This window comes from Macrotis lagotis, chromosome 4 (genome assembly GCF_037893015.1).
Source record: "Macrotis lagotis isolate mMagLag1 chromosome 4, bilby.v1.9.chrom.fasta, whole genome shotgun sequence".
Classification (NCBI taxonomy): Eukaryota; Metazoa; Chordata; class Mammalia; order Peramelemorphia; family Peramelidae; genus Macrotis; species Macrotis lagotis.
In genome coordinates this window covers 123,185,401-123,195,234 of record NC_133661.1, presented here as the reverse complement: position 1 = coordinate 123,195,234, position 9,834 = coordinate 123,185,401, and positions in this window count along the sequence as shown.

Below are 9,834 nucleotides of genomic sequence, written 5' to 3'. Positions count from 1 at the left end.
AGAGGAGGTTATATATTTTATCATCTGGATTTGTTGCATTAATTTGAATTCTAGTGTCTTAATGTTATATCCTTTCACATTATTACCGTCATTTGTGTAAACTATTTTTAGACTTGCTCCCTTTGTTCTGTATTAGACATTTTCTTCTCCCTTCAGACTTTCACATAGCATTTTGTTTACTTTTCTCTTATACACTTGTCCTAAATTATTCTATATTATAATTACTAGTGTATACATTACATCTTCCTACTATATTATAGATTCCATAAAGTCAGGGACTATACTGTACGTCAAACTCTTCTCTCTTCCAGAACCCAGCACCAGGCTTTGTGATGCTCATAAATAAATGTTTGCTGAATTGAATGAATTTGCAGTTTGGGGAGTTACTTTAATTCTTTTGGACCACTGAGTATATGTTTTAGGAAAGAAGGAAAAGTAATAGATATTTATATGGTACTTACTTACTATGTACTGTGCTAAGCCCTTTACAAATATTGTCTTGTTTGATCCTCACTATAACTTTGCAAGGTAGATAATATTATTGATTCCATTGTATAGTTGAGGAAACTTGAGGCAAACAGAGGTTAAGTGACCTGCCCAGGATCCCACAGTTTAGTATATGTGAGAAGCAAGGCTTGAACCCATTTCTGCTTGATTCAGAGGAAAATTCTTTATTCATAATGCCATAATGATGTTCAATTAATTGCAAGCTTGTCAAATTTTCCCAATGCCAGAAACTTGGGTGTAATATCTAAATAGGTTGAATGATAAACTCTGGGTATAAAAATAAATATCTTGACAGGCTAGAAAATTTAGTCATATCAAAATGATGGAATTTAATAGGTATGAATATAAAATCCTATTACTTGGATTCAAAAGACTAACTTCTCACATACCAGATTGGGAAAGCATCATCAGAAAATTGTCTAGAAAACAGATCTTATCATTTTATGAGATAGTAAAATCATTGGAAGTTAACAGTGTAATATAGAAATAAAAAAGCTAATTCAATATCTGTATTTTCCTGAACAATGGAAGTGATAAGCTCATTGTACTGTTTCCTGATCAACATCGACCCGGAATATCATGTTCTGTTCTGCGTATCATGTTTTAGGAAGGACATTATTTATCTGGAGGTTATCTAAAGGAAGATAGTCAAAATTGTGAGGCACCTTAAGAGCATAACTTATAGGTTTGATTTAGATGAGTATGTTGCTTGAAGAAGAGAATACTTCAGGCTTAGAATATAGAAAGTAAAATGACTTTTTTCAATTTTTTTAAGTTTGTTACACGGCTAAGGAACTAGAATTATTCTTGCCCTCAAAATCAGAACTCAGGGCAATGAATAGAAAGAAGCTGAAGAGAAATAGATTTGGTATTGATATTTAGGTCCTGCTTCATTCCTCTCCTGGTTATACTTATGACTCTGGACTTCACCTTTATGATTCCACTGACTCATCACTGAGGAACTTACCTCAACTCCCTTCTCACTACTTAACTTCCTTTGGTTAATCTGGCCCCTTTCCCTGTGGGTGAGTTCTTTCCAGGGGCCTTCATTTAGATAAGACAGGCCTTGCTTCATTCCCCTCTGGACTTTTTGTAATCATAGACCCATATGAGTACCTTTCTCTTGTTCCTTAGGCCACTAGATCTCCCCCACCCCCACTTTTCAGTCTCTTTTATACGCTGTTTCCATCCATCAGTATATATATATATATATATATATATACTTCTTGAACACAGAGAATTCATTTTTTATATTTTCATATACCCAACACTTTGCACAGTGGCCAGAATATAATATATGATCTAAAGAGATTCTTGTCTAAATACAGATTGGATCCAGTGGAATTATGAGGAACCTCAGAAATGTATATGAAACATATCTAACTAAAACATTTTGTAATTCCTTGATAAAGGAATACAAGGTTAAAGATAAAGGATACTTTAGAGGTTATCTAAACCACCTTTTTCACTGAGGCCCAGAGAAGTGATAGGGCATTGACCCAAATCACACAGCTGGTTAGTAATGGAGTCAGCATTAGAATATGTTTCTTAACTTAAGGACTGATCCATTGTTTTGTTGTTGCTGTTGTCATTATTGTTTTTTACAAGTGTCAGAAATGTCTGAGCAGGTAAATTATTTAATACTTGAAAAGAATAGTTTCTTTAAATTCAAAGCGCACATAACCTAATTAAACATATTTATTGATTGATAAAAATTAACTTCTCAAAATTTAAAGTTTAAGGGAAAAGCTCTGGAAGTCCACAAAGAAAGAATTTGGTAGATAGAAACAATTAGAAAAGATATCCAAAATATACTAAGATAGAAAAGATAATATGGCACAATGAAGAGAGGCTAGATTGAGAGTTCAGAAGACTGAGTTCAAGTCTCAATACCATTGTGAAAACCACTATGACTTTGGACAAGTGGTTTAATGTCTCTGAGTTCAGCTTTCATATCAGTAAAATGAAATAGTTTGACTTCCAAGGTCCTATTGTACACTAATCATAATCTATGAACGTAAGGAAAAATATAAGGATATTGAAAGATGAAAGCACATGAGAATCTTTTGATCTAGCCTAAAGATGAACTGCTATTTATTTTCTGATAACATGTGCTTCTACTTTATTGTCAAAAGCCCAGATATGGGAGAGTGCAAAACGAAGCATATAATGTTCCTGAAACATAGAATATTTAAAAATGAGTGATAAGAAATAACAACAGAAAGATAAATTTGAATTTGATTATGGAGACCTGGACACATCCGGGGCAGAGCCAAGATGGTGATGCTAAGCTAGGAAGTTCCTGGAGCTTTTCCTTAAATGTTTTGAATGAAACTTCTAAACATTTTAAACTGACAGAATACCAAATAAATGAAATATCTTGAAGGAACTTCAGGTAAAAGTCTGTTGAGTGGGTAAAAGAGGAGTATAGTCCAATGTAGGGGGAAGAGCTGGGAAGCCAGTGAGAGACTTTTAGACACAGCACAGCTGTTGTTCCTGGGGCAGCTCTGCCAGAAGTAAGGGTTCAATCCTATCTCAGAGAGCGAGGTTTTGAGCCCTGGGAAGTTGGTGCAGTGCTGGGTTACCCTAGCACAGGCAACAAATTAAAATACTGGAACTGCCAGAGCAGAAAGTCAGGAACCAGAACTCTGGTCCCTAGCAAAAAAAGTTTGGGACTATATACCCTATACCACAAGAACAGAGTTCAACTGACAAAATGACTAGAAAGGCAAAAAAAAGGGCTAACCATTGACAGCTACTATTTTGTTTGGGGTTGGCAAATTTGCCATCTCAGAAGAGGAAAGCAATGGAATAGTTCAAAAAAGATTTTAAAAACCTAAAAAGAGAAGAAGAAGAAAAATGGAGAAAAAGGAATGAGAGTCATGAAGGAGAATTAGGAAAAATTAACTGAAGAAAATAATTTTAAAAGTAAAACTGACCAGCTGAAAAATAAAATTAACCAATAGGAAAAGGAAACTACAGGAAATAAAAGCTTAAAAGCTAAAATTGGACAAATGGAAATGAATGACTCTATGAGACACCAAGATTCCATCAAACTGAAAAAATCAAAAGGTTGACAAAAATAGAAGAAAACCTAAGGTACCTCCTAGGAAATATAACCTACCTGGAAAATAGATCCAGGAGAAATAATTTGGTCTACTTGAAAGCCAGATAATAGCATGCAGGAAATTATCATGGAAAACTGTCCTCATATCCTAGAACATGAAGATAAAATAGTGCTTGAAAGAATCCGTTGATCATCCCCAGAAAGAGATCCCAAAATAAAAAAAACTTCAAGCAATAATGTCATCAAATTTCAGAATTCTCAGTTAAAGGAGAAAGTACTACAAGCTGTCAAAAAAGAATTTAAATACCAGAAAAAGACAGGATGATGCTGGACTTAATAGTTTCAACATTAAAGGATCAAGGAACCTGGAAAATGATATTCTAGAGGGGAAAGAAGCTTGAATTACACCCAAGAATCAATTACCCTGCAAAATTCAACATTTTTTTGAGGGAAAAGAATGACTTTTCAATAAAATTGAGGACTTTCAAACTTTACTGCTAAAAAGACCAGGACTAAAACAAAAATTTGATCTTTAAATACAAGACTCAAGAGGTGCATGAAAAGATAATTGTAGGGGAGGAAAAAGTTGAGTCGAGAACTATAATATTTCTCTTAGAACAATTGAAAGGACAAAGAATGTGGGTATAAACTGACTGTGATATGATCAAAATTTTAACTCTTGAATGATTTTGACTTACATGATACTTTAGCTCTTGAGGATTGTATTTCTATAGAGGGTGCTTGAAAAAAGAGGTTATGGTATAAATTGATTATAATTTGATGATGTTTATGTCTTTTGAGAATTGTATTTCTAATGGGACAGTGGAGGGCAATGTACTTGGACAGAGGCTTTGGTTATGAAGCAACTATGAGGTTTTTCTTATAAATTAATCAATCAATCAATCAATCAATCCTTGAGAATTGTACTGCTATTAGGGCAGATAAAAAGAGTATATTTTGATAGAGGTTTTGGGTACAAGGCAGGGTTAAAACAATCAAAACAGGAAATGAAGGAATATACTAGAAGAAGGCCAGGCATTAAAGAATAAATAATATCACATGAAGAGGCACAAAGATGTATTAAAGTAGAGAGGGGGAAAAGGGAGAATGTGAGCATTGAATAAATATTACTCTCACTACATTTGACCCAAAGAGTGAATAACATAAACTCCCAATTGGGTTTAAAAATTTATTCTAGTGGGGAAGGGGAAGAAGGGGGAAGAAGGGGCTGATAAAAAGGGGGATGAAAGTAAAGCTAAAGCTAAAATTAACATTAAAACAAAAATAAAAGAAGGAAAGGGAAAGGGGCTGATAGAAAGAAGATCTAATCTAGAGGCAGCAATCAGAAGCAAAAAAAATGGTAAAGAGGGATGAAGAAAGGAAAGAGAAAACTTTAAACGGGGGAAGAAAGTATGGAGGCAAATTCAGAATTCGTAATTATATCTGTAAATGTGATGTTTTACTTTCTTTCTCATTTTTCCCCTTAGCTCTAATTCTTCTTTCATAATATTACTAATATAGAAATATGTTAAATATGAGTGTACACATACAACTTTTACCAGATTGGGGCGGGGGGTGGGAAGGGAGGAGGTGGAAAAATATGGAACTCATAAACATGTAAATAGATGAATGTTGAAAACTACTGTTGTATGTAATTGGAAAAATAGAATAAAAATTTTAAAAATGTCATGAAGGACAGACTTCAAAATAGTCTAGAAAAACTTGCATGAGCTAATGATGAGAGAAGAGCAGAAACAGAGGAATTATTCTACACACTAAAAGCAACATTATGTGATGATCAACAATGATGGACTTGCTTTCTCAGCAGGACAATAATCAAAGACAATTCTAAAGGACATATGATGGAAAATGCCATCCATATCCAGAGATGGAACTATGCAATGTGAATGTTTATTTTTGCAAAAGTTTATTTTTTTCAATTTTTAAAATTTCTTTTATGTATTATGTTTTTTCCTCTCTCTCATGGTTTTTTACCTCCTTTTGATCTGATTCTTATTTCACAGCATGATTAATATGGATATATGTTTAACATGGTTATACATGTATAACCTATATTAGATTGCTTTCTATCAGGGGTAAGGGAGAGGAAAAGGAGAAAAACCATGAAACTTAAAATCTTACAAAAAAGGATTGTTGAAAACTATCTTTGCATGTAGTTGGAAATATAAATAAATAAAAGAATATACTCAGGTTTTATGGGGGGGTATGTTTTATAGCCCCTTTTTTAACCCTGCCATATTATTAAATGTTTTTGCTTTTGAAAAAAATAGGTTAGGGATGCCTTATAAGGCCAGAATCAAGAGGATGCAGTTTATTCATTTGAAACTAGGAATCCTATTGAAACTTTTTGAATGATGGAATGTGAGAAAGATATATAAATTAGGAAGATTACTTAAGCAATATGTAAATGATGAACTAGAGAAGGGACAGAACAGGGAAATAAATAAGAGCTTTACAGCAGCTTAGATGAGGTGAGATGTAGACTAGGAATAGTCTGAGTTATTCTGATGGACTACTGTTGAAAGAGTTTCATATAAAGGATTTATGTACAGGTTGAACTGGATAATTTCTGAAGCCCTATCCAATCTTGAGATTCTATGATAGTGTGAGGTTTTCCCCACTTCTACTCCCTTTTTTAAATATTGCCTTTGCTCAAACTTTCTGCCTTTATATGTTTTCTATTTCTTTCCTTGTTTTAAGTTTACTTTTCCTTGATGCTATTGTAACAGTATGTCTATGAGTTGTTTGTATAAGATGGAAAAGTTCACTATTGATGGACCATAAGAGAAGGCATAGGATTCTAACTCCTTTCCTTTAGCCCCCACTTCTGGAATGTTAGCACATTTTCTAGACCCTCCAATTTGCCTCCCACTGGGAATGTCATCTTTCTAGTCAACTCTCTTGGCTTCTCCCCATAAAGTATAGAGAGTAGGAACAAGACCCAATGTAATAGGGCTCAAAATAGTCATTGCTATTTTGGGTTTATGATTTGCATTTGAGGAACTGGATTCTTGATCCTGTTTGGGGAAATTTATTATTCTTATCTTTCTTGAGGATTTAGCTCTAGAGCCCCCAGTCAGGGAACTCTGACAATCACAATTGAGAGAGTCTATGCTCTTTCCCTTTTTCTCTCATCTGTGTACTGTGACTAGCCGCTGTCCCTGAATCTTTTGTAAATTAATATTCACAAATAATGTAGCATGTAAACCCAAGGCGATTATGATCAATCACGTCTTCTGTTCTGGCTTTCAGTACTAATTACACAGGAATAAAAGAGAACACTTTAAAGAATAGCAAAACTATATTTAACATCTGTCATCCTGGAGCGAGGAGGTGAGTTAGGGTGAGGATGAGTGACAAGGCATTTCAACATCTGTTATCAGTAATCCCAGAAGGAAAGTTCTGTAAAAATCATTCTGCTTCAGACATTCTTTTCCTCTGGGCTGCAACCACCTCCCTGACTAAGTTAGAAGCAGCTACAATGGGGCTTATGCTGGTGATTCAATACCAGTCATTCCTCTATACATCACTTTTTCTTTATTGAACTGTATATCATAAACTGAGTCTCATCATTCATTTCGGTGTCCTAGAACAAATTCTAGCTCCATTGAGAATTCTCCAGGGCAAGAAGAAAACCACCTCTGTCCTTTTAGATTCACTCAAATCTTATACTTGCCAGAGGCACACATACCTCTGCAGAGATTTATTTATGCCACCAGAAATCTGGTCTCCTATTCTCTGTTAAATTATCAGATTGAGAAAACTGTCTTTCCTAGGGAACTGATGATGCAATGGACAGAGTCCAGAGTTGGGTAAATATGAGTTTAAATCCATCTTCTGAGACACTTGTGAGCTGGGCGAGTTAACTTAAACTTTACATGACTCAGTTTCTTTAGGTGTAAAATGGGATAATAACATCTTCCCAGAATTTCTGTGAGGATGAGACAAGATAATATTTGTGAAAAATTCTTAGCATATGTAAATGCTTACTCCCTCTCTCTTCTTCTTCTTGGCCTTCTGCCCAGCACTAGCTCTTGCAAATCCCACACAAACAGTCAGTTTTGCCAGGAAATCTTGGATGGGAATTTCTGGGGAGTGGTAATCCCAAAAGAATAAGAAGATGAGATGATGGGGGGGGAGAGGTACTTGTGTACTTGAGATTTAAAATGCAATGAATTTGGTTGAATATTAATCCCAGGAAAGATAATTTTTGATCATGTGATACATATAGATGTATACATCACACGCAGATATTATACATAATATATATATATATACATATATTTCACAAATCCTCAATAAGTAAATATCATTAAAAATCATCAGACAGGTAAATACTTTAGAATGTCTGAGAACCCTCCTACACCCCTCACCTAGTCTGGTTTATATATATTGTCATATTGAGACTGCATGACAATTCAACTTTTATTTTCTCTCCCCAGAGTTACTTAGAGTGGGAGAGGTGCATAGATAGATAGATGATAGATTAATAGACAGATAGATGATAGATAGAGAGATAGATAGATGGATGATGGATGGATGGATTATTAGATAGATAGAAAGATGGACATATAGATAGATAAGTGTGAAGATGGGTAAATGCTTCTTTGCTTTAAACTATAAACTCCTTTGAGAGACTTTGCATTTTTCCTTTAAGCCTTATGATTTAAACATTTGGAATATTTTGGGTGTCTACTTTTTTGTTTCTTTTGGTTTAGGTTTGTGATTTCTTAGAGAATACCCAGTGAAGAAACTCATTATTTCTTTTTTAAGATTTCCTTTTTATTTAGCATTTTATTTTCCCAATCACTTGTAAAAAATTTTCAACATTTGTTTTTAAAGGTTTGAGTTATAAGGGGCAACTAGGTGGCTCAGTGGATAGAGCACCTGCCCTGGAGTCAAGAGGACCTGAATCTGGTCTCAGTCACTTAATAATTGCCTAGCTGTGTGACCTTGGGCAAGTCACTTAACCTCATTGCCTTAGATAAAGTTGAAAAAAATTTTGAGTTACAAATTCTCTTCCTCATTGAGAAGTCAATCAATTTGATATAGGTTCTCCATATGTAGTCATGCAAACATATTTCCAAATTTTTCAGTTATAAAACTTTAATTCAAAAAAATCAACCCCCAAGAAAAAAAAGAGAAAGCAAAGAAGTATGCTGCAATTTGTAATTATATTGTACCAGTTATTTTTTCTGGGGATGGATAGTAATTTTCATCTTAAGTCTTTCAGAATTGCCTTGGATCATTGTATTCCTGAGAACAGCTAATTCATTCTCAACTGATCATCTTCCAATATTATTACTGGCTCTACTCATTTCACTTTATATGAGTTCATGCAAATCTTTCCAGGTTTTTCTGAGAGCATTATTTCTAATAGTAGAAAAGTATTGCATTACAATCATATACCACAACTTCTTTAACAATTTCCCAATTGATCAGAATCCCCTCAATTTTCAATTCTTTACCATAAGAAAAGAGCTACTTTGAATATTTTTATTGGTATTTTCTTCTTTTTTTAATAAGGAAGATGCTTTCAGAAAAACTTGAAAAGACTTACATGAGTTGATGCAAAGTGAAATGTACTGTGTACCAAGCAACAAAGAAAGAACTTATGGAATCTTAAGGTACAAGCTATTTTATTATATTCAAATATCAAAATTTCTTTAGACATTCTGTAAAAGTTTGGAACTTCCTTAGTTTTCAGTTTGGTATGACTATGAAAATAATTGTTATAATTATTAATTTTTGTACATACATAATCCTTTCCATCTTTCTTTGATCTCTTTAGGCTATATGGCTAGTATTGCTATTGCTGATTCAAAGGGCATGCACAGTTTAGTGATTTGACTGGAACAATTCTCAATTATTTTCCAGGATGATTACACTAATTAACAGATTCCTGAACAGGGCATTAGCATATCTTTTTTTCCCACAGCCCCTTCAACATTTGAAATTTTTTTCTTTTGTCATTTTTACCAATCTGGTGATTATGAGATAGAACCTCATAGTTTCTTTAATTCACACTTCTCTAATTATTAGTGATGTAAGCTTTTTAAAATTTTTGTTGATAGTTTTGATTTCTTCCCTCCTATTCATGTCCTTTTGACTATTCATCAACTAAGGAAGTGCTCTTGTTCTTATAAAATTGAATTGACAAAAGGAAGAGAAGGAAGAAGGGGCAAAGGGTAAAGGAAAAGAAAAGGGAGGGTGTTGTATATAAGGGGGCAAACAAACTG